The sequence below is a fragment of the Hypanus sabinus genome, chromosome 3, assembly GCF_030144855.1.
Source record: "Hypanus sabinus isolate sHypSab1 chromosome 3, sHypSab1.hap1, whole genome shotgun sequence".
NCBI classification, from domain to species: Eukaryota; Metazoa; Chordata; class Chondrichthyes; order Myliobatiformes; family Dasyatidae; genus Hypanus; species Hypanus sabinus.
In genome coordinates, this window is record NC_082708.1 from 132856564 (window position 1) to 132872017 (window position 15454).

The 15454-nt window shown below is 41.0% G+C and overlaps 1 protein-coding gene and 1 long non-coding RNA gene across 3 annotated transcripts in view; one reads left to right on the forward strand and one right to left on the reverse strand.

The window, feature by feature from the left end:
• The window catches only part of maml3 (mastermind-like transcriptional coactivator 3), a 505475-nt gene that overhangs the window by 183656 nt on the left and 306365 nt on the right, over positions 1–15454 (forward strand). The gene's annotated exons all lie outside the window — the stretch shown is intronic.
• The window catches only part of LOC132391678 (uncharacterized), a 46776-nt gene that overhangs the window by 16927 nt on the left and 14395 nt on the right, over positions 1–15454 (reverse strand). The window contains exon 2 of the long non-coding RNA XR_009511306.1: positions 10998–11122. This is a non-coding gene — a long non-coding RNA (uncharacterized LOC132391678). The remainder of the gene's footprint in view (positions 1–10997; positions 11123–15454) is intronic.

The window sequence follows — 15454 nt, forward strand, 5'->3', positions numbered from 1 at the left end:
ATCTGGAACAAGTTGAGGCTGGAGAAGATTATTGGCAACCAGCATTTAAATGAAGAGGGACCAGAAAGAACAATAACCCCTGAAAGCAGTCTGTATTTAAGGGGTCTGCAACAATGGAAGACTGCTCTTGCTTTATGGATAGGAAATTTGGATGTAGAGTACATATTTTTTCACTTTGAGGGGTTTGTGAGTCAGATGATGCTGGTCTTATTCTTGTATAGTTCCTTATGGATCGCAGTTGATGGCTTGCGTTCAATGGTAGAGGATGGTGTCTATAAGGAACCTGCAGACTCTGATGACTCAAAGGTACCTCCAGATGGGACAGAAAAGGTTCATAGGGTGGACATGGTGTTAGTGTGGAAGGTGTTGTGCTCTTTCTTCCATTTACGTTGGTCTTGTCACTTGAATGACCGGATTTGAGATCCTCCCTTTCCATATTGAAAATTCAGGGCCATGGGATTCCGAGGAATCACTGGGATGTTAACTTTTTTCAAGGGGGCTTGAAGAATTTTTATATTATTTCTTGTTGATTTGGTAATCTCTTACTCTGAAGAAACTCAGAGAGAGAGGTGGTGTACATGCCTCTATCTGGACACTGAATATAAAAGTCAGGAAGTCATGTTGCAGCTGTATGAAACTTTGGTTAGGGCACAGTTCTTGTGTGCAGCTCTGGTTACTGCATTACAGGAAGTATATATGGCTTTGGATATGGTGCCAGAGAGGTTTACCAGGGTATTTTCAAGATTAGAGAGTATTTGCTATAAAGAGAAGTTCAAAAAAACTTTGTTTTCTCTAGAGCATTGGAGGTGACCTGATGAAAGTATATAAAGTTATGAGATTTATAAATAGGGTGGATATTCAGAGTCTATTTTTCCTTTAGTGGAAATGTCAAATACTAGAGAGCAGAGATTTAAGTTGAGAGGGGAAAGTTTAAAGAAGATGTGTGAAGCCAGCGGAGTTGGTGGAAACAGATAATAACAACATTTAAGACCTACTTAGACGTATATTTTAACTGCATGGTGTTTGCTCATTCTGACCCCTTAAAGCACTTTTCCAGGCCCAAAAAACATCCTCTGGTGAGATGGGAGAGAAGAGTGGAAATACGATGGTGGAGGGGTGGCTCAGGTGGTAGCAGAGTGGAGGAGAAATTACCCTGGAAAGCTCTTCATAAAGACCTCTTCTTACAACAGTGCAACTAATTGGAGACCGAGCATCCTCCCCAGAGCATGTGCCTACTGCAAGATTCAAGCTCAAGTTCTGGATGGCATCTAAGCCTGTTGCTAGATTAAGGAAGCTGAACACAGGACAGCAGCTGCATTGAAAGAACTCTCCTTTGACTAATGTACTTAAATAAATACTTAATACGTAATACTTAATGTACAATAAATACTTTGTCACCAAACAATTGATACTAGAGCATACAATCATCACAGTGATATTTGTTTCTGCGCTTTGCGCTCCCTGAAGTACAAATCGAAGTAAATATAATAAAAATTTAAATTATAAATCGTAATTAGAAAATAGAAAAGGGAAAGTATGGTAGTGCAAGTCAGGTCCAGATATTTGGAAGGTATGGCCCAGATCCGGGTCAGGATCCGTTCAGCAGTCTTATCACAGTTGGAAAGAAGCTGTTCCCAAATCTGGCGGTACGAATCTTCATGCTCCTGAACCTTCTCCCAGAGGGAAGTGGGACAAAAAGTGTGTTGGTTGGGTGGGACTTATCCTTGATTATCCTGGCAGCACTGCTCTGACAGCGTGTGATGTAAAGTGAGTCCAAGGACGGAAGATTGGTTTGTGTGATGTGCTGGGCTATGTTCACAATCTTCTGCAGTTTCTTCCAGTCTTGGACAGGACCACGTCCGTACCAGGTTGTGATGCACCCTAGAAGAATACTTTCTACGGTGCATCTATAAAAATTAGTGAGGGTTTTAGGGGACAGGCCAAATTTCTTCAGCTTTCTCAGGAAGTAAAGGTGCTGGTGGGCCTTCTTGGCAGTGGACTGTGCTTGGTTAGACCAAGTCAGGTCATTTGTGATATTCACCCCGAGGAACTCAAAGCTCTTGACCTGTTCCACCTGCGCACCACCGATGTAGATGGGGTCGTGCAGTCCGCTACTCCTTCTGAAGTCAACAACCAATTCCTTCGTCTTGCTGACATTGAGGGATAGGTTATTGTCTTTGCTCCATGCCACCAGATTTTTAATTTCCTCTCTGTACAGACTCATCATTACCCAAGATGTGGCCTACAATTGTGGTGTCATCAGCAAACTTATATATTGAGTTCGTTGGAAACTTGGCTACACAATCATGGGTGTACAGTGAGTACAGCAGGGGGCTGAGTACACAGCTTTGTGGGGCACCGGTGCTCAGAGTGATTATAGAGGAGAGCCTGTCCCTTATTTTTACAGCCTGGGTCCTGTCTGTGAGGAATTTGAAGATCCAGCTGCAGACCTGAGTGCTAAGACCCAGGTTCCGGAGCTTAGGAATCAGTTTATTTGGAATGATGGTATTAAATGCAGAGCTGTAGTCGATGAAAAGGAGCCTTACATATGCGTCTTTATTGTCCAGGTGTTCTAAGGAGGAATGTAGTGCCAGAGAGATGGCATCTGCAGTTGACCTGTTGCTCCAGTAGGCGGATTGCAAAGCGTCGAGGTTGACCGGTAGGCTATGGTTGATGTGTGCCATAACCAATCGCTCGAAGCACTTCATAGCAATTGATGTTAGAGCCACAGGTCGGTCGTCATTCAGGCATGCCACCTTGCTTTTTTAAAGAGCTGAAAGGAAAAATTCTCGGTGTCTTTCAATCCAGGTGTTATCAGCTCCATTTCCATTGGAAATTATATATATACTTGAAATCTGTTTAAGAAAAAAGTGAAAGGACTACTGAAGAAAATATTAAGGTGAAAGAAAAATAAAGGCAACAGAAAAGAAAGGAAGAACTTGATAGATGTCTTTCATGAGCCAAGGACATCTCAAAACACTTTTCAGTCTCTCAGTAATCACAAAATGGTCTTGCTGTTGTTATGTGGGATATAGGCATCCAATTTACTTAAAATGAAGTCTGAAGAGATAGAAATAGGTATTAAAGACATTGCTATGAAACTCTATTTTAGTGTCTGGATTACTGTACAAGGAGTGCTTAGATGCAAGTTAGTGTGGGCATTTTCTGACTGGTCATTTTGGCAAGGATGGGGTGAACATGGGAACTGTTGGAGATGCACACGTTAGCATAGTATGGTATCTTTGTTAACAAATTATGATTTTCATCGTGCTGGTGCCTATTTAAATTTGTTCAGTTTCATTCTACATTACTTACAAGTTCCTATTATCCAGTCTCCCATCCCTTTTGCTGCAATTCTTCCAGTTTAGAGACTTTGCATGGTTTGTTGTTGCTCTGAATTTAATCTCTTGCACTCCCTTTTATTTATTTATTGACTGATGATTTGATTGATTGAGATGCAGCAGGGAATAGGCCCTTCGAGACACGCCAGCCAGCAATTCCCAGATTTAATCTGAGCCTAATCATGGGATAATTTACAAGGACAAATTATCTTACCTACTGCTCTGTCTTTGGACTGTGGGAGGAAACCTATGCAGTTGCAAGGAGAATGTACAAACTCCAACAGACACGGAATTGAAGCTGGGCTGCCTGCACTGTGAGGTGTTGTGCTAACCACCAGGCTATCATGGTTTTAATTGCTCTGCCAATTGGAACTGTGTTTAGCTACCTTGATTCCAAACTCTGGAATTCTCAGCCTTCCTTGTCACTTTAAGAATATCCTTTAAAGTCTACTTCTCTGGCTAAGCCTATGGTCACTCGTTCCAATTTTCTTCTCTGTGTTTTGGTGTCAAAATTTATTAAGCAGTAGTGATCGGGGATTCACTGCTTAGGGAAACAGCCAAGAGGCTCTGTAGATGAGAATGGTATGTTGACTCACTGTTGCCAGGGTCAGGTCTCGGATTAAGTCCATAGAGTTCTTAAGAGGTAGGATGAGCAGAAAGAATTTGGGGTCTACTTCGATACCAATGTCACAGCATGAAGGGTGATGAGTTCGTGTAAGGTGAGTTCAGGGAGTTAGGTACCAAATTAAAGCACAGGACCTCTGGGGTTGTGATCCCACAATTGCTACAAGCGCTACATGCTAGTGATGTCTGAAATAGGAAAATAATGGCCAAGGAGATGAAGGACTGTACATCTTTGGATTATTGGGCTATCTTCCAGGGAAACTGGGGCCTGTACAATTTCCACCTAAATTGGAGGGGGAGGACTGTCTTTGCAGGGAGGTTTACTAGTGCTGCTCGGGGGGTGTGGTGGGATTGCAGGGGGATGGGAAACAGGACAGCAAGTGGAATGGTTGTGGGGAAAGATGTTGTTCAGCCTACATACAAAGACAGGAATTGAAAGGTTGAGCGTACTGTGAATTATGTTCTGCTTTGTGTTTATTTCAATGTAAGGAGTATTGTAACTAAGACAGATGAGCTTAGAGCATGGATCAGCACATTAAATTTCTTTAATAATCTTCCTGCTAAGTATCTTTGGATGTTTCATTATATTAGAATGAACCATGTATGAATTGTTGCTGAATGTTGTTGAAAATGCTTCCTTTTGGTCTTTGGTGATTGTGCACTTCTTGATGTGCAAAACACCCCACTTAAACTCAGAGAAGTTAGTCTGTGGGTTAGTTTATGGAGCTCAGCATGTGGAGAAGTGTGAATGTGATAACCATGCTGTGTTACTTTCTAACGCAGTGCTATCAGAGCAATGAGCACGTGCAACAAGCAACAGTATCCAGCGAGCGACTGTATTCAAAGGCAAAGAAATTATTAATGTTTGGTAACTTTTACAGGAAAGTTTAACAGCCTTAATACAAACTGAATATTCTTGTTTTCCGCTCCTCCAATGCATGAAAATATACACTAGACACATATGTATAAAGGAGCTAAACCATAGAAAGCTCACAAAACAATAATAATTATTAAGCATTAGGCTATAATAGTACAATTTTGGTACTGGTTACAAATAGTTGCAATTTTGATCAATCTTGATCTTCTGAACCACTTTTGAATTCATCAGATTCCTGCACCAAAGCAGCACTTTTTGTTATTTACCCTGAAGAAAATGGAAACATTTCATCTCTGCGCAAGTATTGTAGTGGTGCATCTTTACTACTGAATAACAAGGGGTTGAGCGGTGTTTGGGGGGAGGGGTTGCAATTAGTAATTTTTGACAAGTTCTTCAGTTTTGGCACAGAGCACTACAAACCCGGATGTAATCTGTGTCTAGGTATGCATGTCCCATTCTTCCGTTCTTGCTTCTCCACTGCCTAGCACCAGATCCCTGTTGAATTGAAGGAACTCGGCTCTGTGCAGGATCTGAATTCAGTCTCACGAGTGTTTCCATTCATGTCTTCCCTCCAGATCAAGATCAAATTACCTGTCCAATGCAGGCTCTGCCTTGTCAGCCAGAAGAAGAAACCAGAGGGGATTGCTCTCTCTGCCTGTCTGTACCACCTCTTGTCCATATGATTTGAGGCTACTGTTAACCGTTTGAATTCTAAACGCCTTTTCCATTTGCCAGACACCACTGGGTTTCTCACATCTTTCAGGATATTCAAATACCTCTCAGGAGAGAACCAGACATTAATGTTTCAGTGGTATGTGTTTAACAAGGCTCAGGGAGCTCCTAACCCCTGTTCTGTTGCACGGTTTGAGAACACAACTGAATTTAACCCCTCAGCTATTAAGTATTTTGAATTTTCCAATAGCTGCTAATGTATAAATTCCTAACTCCAGAAATTATTATTTTGGAAATGAGAACGCTTCAAAGCCTCCACTGTAAACTCGAGATATGTATGAGTCATTGTGTTGTTAATTTGTGTACAATACCCTGTGTGCTTGGTACTAGAATTGGGGCAGGAGGTTCCAGCTAATGTATACATTGCTGGTGGCATTTGTTCGTCTTGCCCTGATGTGAGAGTTGTGTGTAGTCTGGCCATCGTTAGTTTTCCCTGGATTTCAAATTTGCATCCAGGTTAATTAGTGTTCTCATGGAAAAATCCCACTTCACTTTCTCCTGGTTGGGTTTGTGGGGGTTGAGATATACGCTTTGAACATCAGCTGTTGGTTGCCCTTGGTGGAGTCTGTCATGTGAGGCTCTTAATAAAATCAAGTGCCGATTGATTTGTGTTTATTGTGGCGTTTTTGCATGCTAAATGTCATTCTTTGCAATAATGATGTGTGAGCAAATTTCCTAATTTTTATGTTCATGTGTAATTACTGAGAGTGTATACCTATTTACATAGCAAAGACATTGCAGTATTGCACTGGTCTAATTTATTCTGCTTGTTTATTTGTCTCACTGTCAGTTTTCAGCAATGCTGCACCCCTTAGTGAAAATGCTACTAGCATAACATCCTTTCCCATTGAGTATATAATCAGTGCTGGTTTGGCAGATTAGTATCAAAGGAAAGGATTCTCTCAGGTGTGATGGTCAATACAGATCCTACTTCCTGATGAACAAGTTAAATCTCACATTAAAGGTTAAAAAAGAATCAGACCCCACCGCCCAAAGAATTATGGCCGACAGTCCTCTCTGAAGTAACCCCACCGGAATCAGATTAAATGTTAGTCCATTTCATGAGTATTGAAGTTGCAAAATAAGCAAAGCATTTACCTACGTAAGGACAGTAGCTGCCCCATTCCGTGTGAAGTATTTTGTTTAATGCAGTACAGTAAATAAGATGTTGTTGCTTCACTGGACTGAGAGCTGGAGGCGTGGGCTCGCAGTCTGGTTCTACCTGTACGGGTTGTTGCCAGTTGATTATTGGCAATTGACTCCACTTTGCTCTAGGGTGCACCAAGTCTCGCTGGGTTACAGCTCCACAAGATCTGGCAACCCTCCACAGCCTTGCCTGTCAGAAATTCTCTGTCTATAAACCTAGACCATGTTTCAGAAGCTGATCTGTAATGCAGACATAAAATGAAGCCTTCAGCATTTAATGTACCTGTACTTTGGACAGATTGTTACGACACAGATGTTAACTCACCAATTGTACATTGGGATCCAATTTATAACAGCACCACAGTGGAACATCGGAGTAAATTCAGGACCTTGACATCATACTATGCAGGGTCCTGATCCTGAGATAATGATATATACCTATTGAATCGATCTCTGATTTCTTTAGCACATATAATATTTGAATTATTGACCACCAAGATGGTAGTTTATTAACTCAGACTTGCTTTTTAAGCTGTAAATAGACCAACATTTGGGGATTTCTGTGCCAGCGTACAGTTACAAATAATGAATATACAGGTATTAAAAACATAAATGAGGGTGAAATTAGCCTTCCTTTGATATAGCAAATTCATCTGTTGTAAAATGGTGGAAAGATAGTAAAGGGTGTGCGACCAGCTAGCTGAAGAAGCCCTGAACTTGCTTTCAAACAGCTGTAGATTGGCACAGATTAGAATTTACAGCAGCTGCGTAAATGATCCATCAGTCATAACTCATCGGCAATGCTGGCTGAAGCAGATGACAGAAGCTAGTGGGTGAATTACACACAGCTTGATGTTCTGCTGTGATAAACCAAATCGTCCTCCCACGGTGGCCAGCCAGTCAGCAGGCACTTGGGAATTCTATTCACTAGACAGCTAGTAATGTGATAAAAATGCTGCTGAATATTCAGCAAACTGGGGAATCAAGAAACACCGTTTGGACCAGCAGTCTAACACAAGTAAAAGATCCGGCATTTTTAAATCTAGAGAACTGTCCCTTTACCCCATCTCTTATCTTCCAAATAATACAATAATTCATGCAGTGGTTAGAAGGTATTTGAATTAAAGCAGGCAAAGGCATTAGCAAATATTCATTGTTCTTTTCCAGCCAATGACCTAGTGTGTTCCTTTTGCATACCACTAATTGGTCCTTCTACTGCTATTAGAAGTTAAAATGGGTAAGTGCTATATTAATATTTAGGGATTTGGTAGAAAGTTTTCTGGCAATTTTAGAAATCTAAAAAGCTAAGGTTGTAGTGTTCAAACAATAGGCGTCTCAACATCTGCCAGAGGGTCTCTATACAAATATTTATATTCTTTTTATCTGGTATTGGAGGAGTTCTGTTCTCCCAGTTTCTGTCTAGGTGGGAGTGCATTCTTGAGTCAAATTAATGCTGTCAAGTAAGGTACTACTGAAGGCATGCACCCCTTCTCCTCGTCCTTCCATTTCTATTTACCATCCTAGATGGTGTACCCCTGACCCAGCGTTGTATGGCAGGATGCATGTGATCCCAAGCTATTCTTTTTGTTCTCCAACACAGAGCAACCAAACTGAGGCAGTCCTATATTTTCCCTTCCTTGCAAATAGGTGCACGACCCAAGGGCTGTTAGTTATCTGCTCCTGAGTTAACAGAACATTCCAGAACATGAGCTTATTGTCTTGGCTAATATTTTGTGTAAACACAAGAGATTCTGCAGACATTGGAAATCCAGAGCATTACACACAAAATGCTGGAGGAACTCAGCAGGCCAGGCAGCATCTTTGGAGGGAAATGAACAGTTGATGTTTCAGGCCGAGACCCTTCTTCAGAACTTGAAAAGAAGGGGGAGGAAAGCAGAATACTTTGTGCCATTCCATTCACAGACTTGAGTAATGCCACTGCAAGCGTTTCATTGTACCTGCACCTCCCCGTACTCGTGCATGTGACAATAGATTTAATTTGTCATGAACTGACCTGATTCATTGCTCGTTTCATGTGGAGTCAGGCAGATGGTGGAAACCTTTAGGACTACTGCAGTTTATATGCTCTCCAGATTTGCTGTTTGGGTGGCACAGCATGTGAACTCTCAGAAAGTTGGGTGTTCAAGACTCGCTTGAGTCCAGACCCAGCTGAATCTTTAGTGCTGAGCTGTTTCAGAAGTGATATTTTGGATGAGATATTAAACCAGGCACTACCTGCATACTCAGGTTGATATGACAGATAAAGCAAGGTCTAATGGCTTAAGTCAAGCCCAGTATTGATCCCGTAGCTTCAGTGGAGAGGTATAGTGGTAAACTACAGGGAGAGGAATAACTGAAGGTACTGGAGCAACTCTGGCTTCTCGTTGTTGTGGCCTGGCTGATTGTTTTTTTTTATTAGTTTTTCACTGATTGGTATTTCTGGCATTATCTATTTTTATCTTAGATTTCTGGCATCTGCAGGTTTCTTAGACATTGGTGGAAACCAAAGTTTTGGTGACTATGAAGTAAAGTAAGAAATTGAATCTCGCAGTAGTATATGGTTACATACACATATTTGATAATAAATTTACTTTGAACTTTAAACTTTGAAGTAGAATTAAAACCTTTGGGGAAAATGAAGCCGTCAGTGTGGGCTTCTTCTGCTCCCATTTGTTAAGTGCAAGAGGTTCATGAGACCAGCTATAGAATCGTTGACTATGGAAACGGGCCATTAGGCCTTTCCCATTCACGTTGAGCAGCAAGCAGTCTTCTGTACTTACCCCGTTTCTCCAGTCTTTGTGCAGAGCACTCAATGCGAATGCAATTCAAGTATTTGTCGAATAATTTTTTTCAAAAGCTGTCAGTGACCCAGCTTCAACCATTCTCTCAGGCAGTGCATGAGAGTTACTTACCACCTCTGGGTGAAAGTCCCCTGCATATCCCTCTGAATTTCTTTCACCTTTACCCAAATTTATCTAGTTTCATCTATCACTGATATGGGGAAAAGATTCCTGTAGTTACATCTATTGATACCCCTTGTAACTTTATATAACTTTGTCATGTTCCCTCTTATTCTCCTCCACTCCAGACAATTGCTTAATACTCCACTGATCTTATCATCCACATACACATCATATATACACACACACACGCACACTACAAACAGCAAGGGTGCCAGCAAAGATCCTTGTGAAACACCACTAGTTATAGTCATCCTATTGCAACAAACAACCCCTCTATCATCATTCTCTGTCTCAAATTGCCAAGCTAATTTTGGATTCAGTTTGCCAAATTACTCTGGATCCCAAGGACCCTAACCTTTTGAACTAATCTCCCATGTGGGACCTTGTCAAAAGCCTTTCTTAAATTCATCTATATCCCTTCATTGGTACACTTTGTTTCCACGTAGAAATGAATCGAATTGCTTAGATAGTATCTGCTCTTGATAAGGCCATTCTGGCTTCCTCTTCCTCAGATTATTTTTCCATTTTTCATCTACTGATGGAAGGCTTACAGATCTTTGGTTATCAGGTTTTTACCTGCTGGAAGAGCTAACCTTCCAGTCATCTGGTACCTCACTTGTGTCCAGTGAATATTTTAATTTCTCAGCCAGAGCCACAGCAGTCTTCCTTGCATTCTGGAGCAACCCAGGATAAATCCCATCCAGTCCTGTGGAGTTATCCATCTTTAAGCCTTCCAAGGCATCAAGCACCTCCTCTTTATTTGTGGAGACCAGCACTAGACTTTCACCTGTCCTCTTACTGAATTCTCCAGACTCTTTTTCTCTGAATTCTGATGAAATGTATTTATTCATGACCTCCCCTATACTTCCAGGCTCCATGCACAGATTGCCACTGTTATCCTTAATGGGCCTACTTCTTCCCTGGTTATGCTTTTGCCCTTAATTTACGTATAGGGTGCTTTCAGATTTACCTTAACCTTGTGTGCCAGTGATTTTTTTAAATCACATTTTCACCTTCCTAATTTCCTTTTTTAGCACTGTCCTACACTATTTTTATTTCTTGACAGGCCTTCCCTGTCATTAGTTCCCTGTCTGTGCTTTCTTTTCTCTTTATAAACCCTCGCTATCTCTTGACATTCAAGTTTTACTAAACTTGTTATCCCTAGCTTACAGGAACATATTTGCCTTGAACTCTTATTATTGTTGCTTTGAATGCATGAAGTACATTATGGATATGAAAATACGTGACCAAAGATGCGATTGTTTTACGGCACCCTTTCCAAAATAAGTTTGATTTAAATGCCAGCGCACGCACCTGTTTCTCATGTTCTTGAGCGAGAGAAGATTTGAAAATAATGGTGTCGCTGTGATCTTCCTCCTCCTCTCCTCCTTGCGCTGGGAGATCCTGTCAGAAGTGACGCGTTTCAGAAGCTGGACATCCTGTAGTTGCAAAAGACAGGATGTAAGTGGAAGTTGTTCTTAGTGAGGATTCATTGACTTTGAAAGACTGACAGGTGGGGATGAGTTTTCACAGGTGGCTCGTTGCTGAGTTGTGAAAGAGGCTGGAAAAGATGTAAGTTGATTTTCCTCTTGTAGACTGAAAATGAAATTCCTTTATACCTATGGTGCTCTGTCCTAATGTTTAAAAAATATACCATTCACTTGTATCAAAGACAAAAAATGAACTGGAGAGTATCTTTCTTAGCTAGAATGTGGTCATTGTGCATGAAATGGATTAGAATAGTGAAAAATAAGAAAGCCCTGAATAGTGCGAGTGTGATGATTTTTTAGTGGTATGTCGGGATCTGTGCACTGTACCTGTCCATCTTCTGCCTTCCATCCAGTAGAAAACAAGCCCACACTATGTGTATTTCCAGATTGCTGATGGACAGTATTGCTATATAGGTTTGGGAAGATGTTGCATTTTAATATTGAAAAGGTAGTGTAAACTCTCTGGTCAATGACATGCCAGTTGGATGTGAATTTTAAGGAGACCCAGGGAAAAATTCAAGCCAAATTTTGTAGCTTACACCAAAGGCCATTAGTTACATCGCAGTGTGGCAGTTAGCCAAGGTGAGTGGCAGCCATTTTAAATATTAACCCCTCTCTCAACTGGTTGAACAAGGAGTGATGAAGGTGGAGTTTATTTTGCAGATCACTCTATACTTGGAATTTGTCCTTTAACACTTGCATGCGGCAAGCCTTCAGGAATTCATAAATAAACCATTTCTCAGACTGAGAGAATGAGCATGAGTGCCATTATCGGGTTAACTCAAGTTAAATCTGAAGTAGTCAAATAATTATGCAGATAGAAGTTGTTTTGTATCCATTAATTTGCTTACCTGCTACTCTATATTGTATGTATTGGTCATGTGGATGCAGATCTGAAAGCTGAAATATGTTTGAGCTGAAGGTGAACCCATGAAAATAGAAGCAGGCCCCTGAAAACTGCCCTGCATTCACGATGATCATGGCTGATGTACCAGGCACTTCTCCATAGTGCTGCAGTCTGTGATTTTTTTTTCAAACATTTATCTACCTCCACTTTGTATGCCTCCAAAGATCTAATCGCCACAACCATGTGGGGTAGAGAATTGCAGGGATTCTTCAACTTCCGTGAAAGAAAATCGTTATACCCCACTCTTTTAAGTGTCTGACCTCTACATTGCAACAAAATCTCCCCTTCATATCCCCTTAAGGTGACCCTTCATTCTTCTAGACATCAAAGAGACATGTCCAGTTTTTTAAAAAAAACTTATTTATGATACGGTAACACCCTCATCTCAGGAATTAGCCTTTCACAGACGGGGAGATCAAACCATACACAGGTCAAGTGTGTTGTGGCCTCACAAACACCCTCTACAATTTAGGATGGTGGTGAATATTGTAGCTGGGGTTGGGGCGTAGGATATTGCGGTGTTTGCTGAGGTTGGCGATTAGTTTGCAAACGTTTCATCACCAGTTTCAGTTGTGGGAGCCAAGCTCTGTGAACACTGCAACATCAAACCCTCTACAATTTTTACAATAATACCCAATTGCTATGCTCCGACCCATCTCCCTTGTAATTTAAGGACCAACATGCCATCTGCCACCCTAACCACTTGCCACACCTGCCTTTGTTCATTCCTTGGAAAAAGTGAGTTTTACTACTTTATTTCATCGCCTATCAGTGTATGTGTCCCTTGATCAGTCTTAACACAGGTTGTGATTTATAATGTCAGGTTCCTGACAAAAGTGCCATGACAATCAGTGTCATACGCTGCCCACTGCTCCATCAGTCAATGGCTTGTGGGTGAGCTTGAGAACGTGGCATGTCAAGTTCAGCCAATTTTTCTAACGTGGACCTGTTTGTGTTAGGAACTGCTGCTATACGCAAAAGAAAGTCTGCCATTTAGACTTCTACAGTGAAGTCCATTGATTGGTCTTATCGTCACACAAGGCTTTTTATTGTCTCGAAGCTTGCAGGTCGACATGTTCACTGAGCCAAGCAAAGCGTAACAACCAGCACTCCATACTCACTGTTAAACTAACTGTGTAAGTTGCCAAGAAACCTTTTCTGGGAGCAGATTCCTGTGTAATTGGACTCTGTTAATGGTGTGACATACGCAGAATTTTTTGCTTGGATCAGAAATTTTGCCATATGTAAGGTAATGAGATGCCCACTTGCAATTCCTAGGGTCTTGGTGATTTTGGCTGTACTTTTGTACTGTAGTTACATTATAAGCTGTAAATATCGGAGCTACAGCACAATTCAAATTGTTTCGCAATGAGGAATTGTAAATTATTTTACTCTGAAGTTGCTAGTACCATTCGACAGAGACTTGCATTTACATTGTTCCTCTCAAAATGAAAGCACTTTACAGCCAGAGAAATATATTTCATGTATTGTTATTATTTAAATTTAGAGTTCTGGCTCCATCAGTAATCTAATGCATCATTTAACTAACTATTAGGGCCATTATTGATAGTTCTGATTTTGGAATCATCGTTGTCATGGGAGTAATTACAACCAATGTGATTTGTGCTTTCAGCTGGGGTACCAGTTGGACACTAGATGTTGGCTTTAGGGGACAAAATTCAAGCTGGCTTTACAAGCCTACTCGTAGTCCAATGACCCCTGTTGGAATGTATGAGTGCATTCATCAGTTGAAAACAGGATCTGGCTGGGATAACTTGCTCCCACAATCAACAAGCCCGCCAACACTCACCGTCTAGACATGCAAATGAAAACTGCCCACCATGCTGAGGTACTGGACGGCTACCAGCAGCACTGTCCAGTGATATACTGACTCATTGCCTTCAGCAGGCTGGAAAACCCAACCACCACCAACAGGACCTGGGTGGTGTCCACTTACGCCTGGATGGCAAGTGTGTGAGCCTCTTCACATTAGTGACGGGACTGAAGGAGCCCATTCAGCTCAATTGAGACTGTGCCAGAAATACTTGAGTCTCAGCATGGAAGTAATTTGGGTAACATCAGTTCAGCTATGTTGTGCAACTGTGTAAATACCATATCATTTGCTGAATAAAATATGAAGTGTATGCAATCACTCTTTAATTTATTAGGATATCTTGAAAATTGATTCAAAGTGCCCAGGTCCACTTTATTATGTCATTGCACACAGTGAATGAGGTCTTACTAAACACAGTGAAGGCTAGCAAAAAGAGAAATTAGGAAGGGGAAGGACAAAGTAAATAATTATTTTAAAATCAGGGATGCTGTAATTGGTGATGATCCTTTCACCAGTTCGTGACCAGCGATATGATGTGCTGCTGCTATGAGGCTTTCATTGTTCCCGTGCATAATGTGTAGTTAGGATGTAGGAGCAGAATTAGGCCTTTCAGCCCAACGAGTCTGCTCTGTCATTCCATCATGGCTGATTGATTATCCCTCTCAACCCGATTCACCTGCCATCCCCCCCCCCCCCATAAATTTTGATGCCCTGAACTTACTTATCTCCGCTGTAAATATGGTGGATTCTGGTTAATTGGTCCATTGGTTAATCTGGGGCGCCACTTATTTGGAACAACTTGTAAAGAACAAAGACTAATTGACAAAATAGCTGGAATGCTTTTTGTTTATTTTAGACACTGTGCTACTTAATTGGGACAGGAAGCCTGTTGCTGAACTGTGTCTAACTTTCTTCAGTCACATACACTTGTGCGGCAGTTAGACACTACACAGTGCTTAGAGCAAACGTTTTTAAAATAGTGTCAGTTGCATGTGTTGTGTTCAAAAGGCAGTGATTTTTGTCCCCTGATAGTTGGCAAGAAATAAGCAGTAAGACAATTGTGAACTGTTTTTGCTCACTGTGATTTCAAGCAGTCAGACTTTCTGACACCAGAAACGGCCAGAAGTGAAAATGAAACCATTCACTACTTCAACAGGTTAAGAACTATGAAGAATTTGAGGGTATTAACAATATCTTGAATGTTACAATGAAACTGAAGATTTGGAGGATGCAGCCATCAATAATAGCATTGTATGAAGACGGTCCATTATCTGTACTGGGTGTCTACGCTGATTTTGTTCATTTATAGTCACTCAAAAGAACACAGCAATGTACACTGTATGATTTCCTCTGTCGATAATTAATAGGAACAAATCGTAGTATTGGTAGTGTTTTAATTTGTTCTGTACTTTATTTAAATACATAATGTGTTACAGTTTTTCTTTTTTATACTTTAACTATTTCTATGGGAAGTCTGTTAATTGGGGGCTGCCAGTTAATTGGGCCAAAATATACTGGTCCTGATGTGCCCCAATTAACC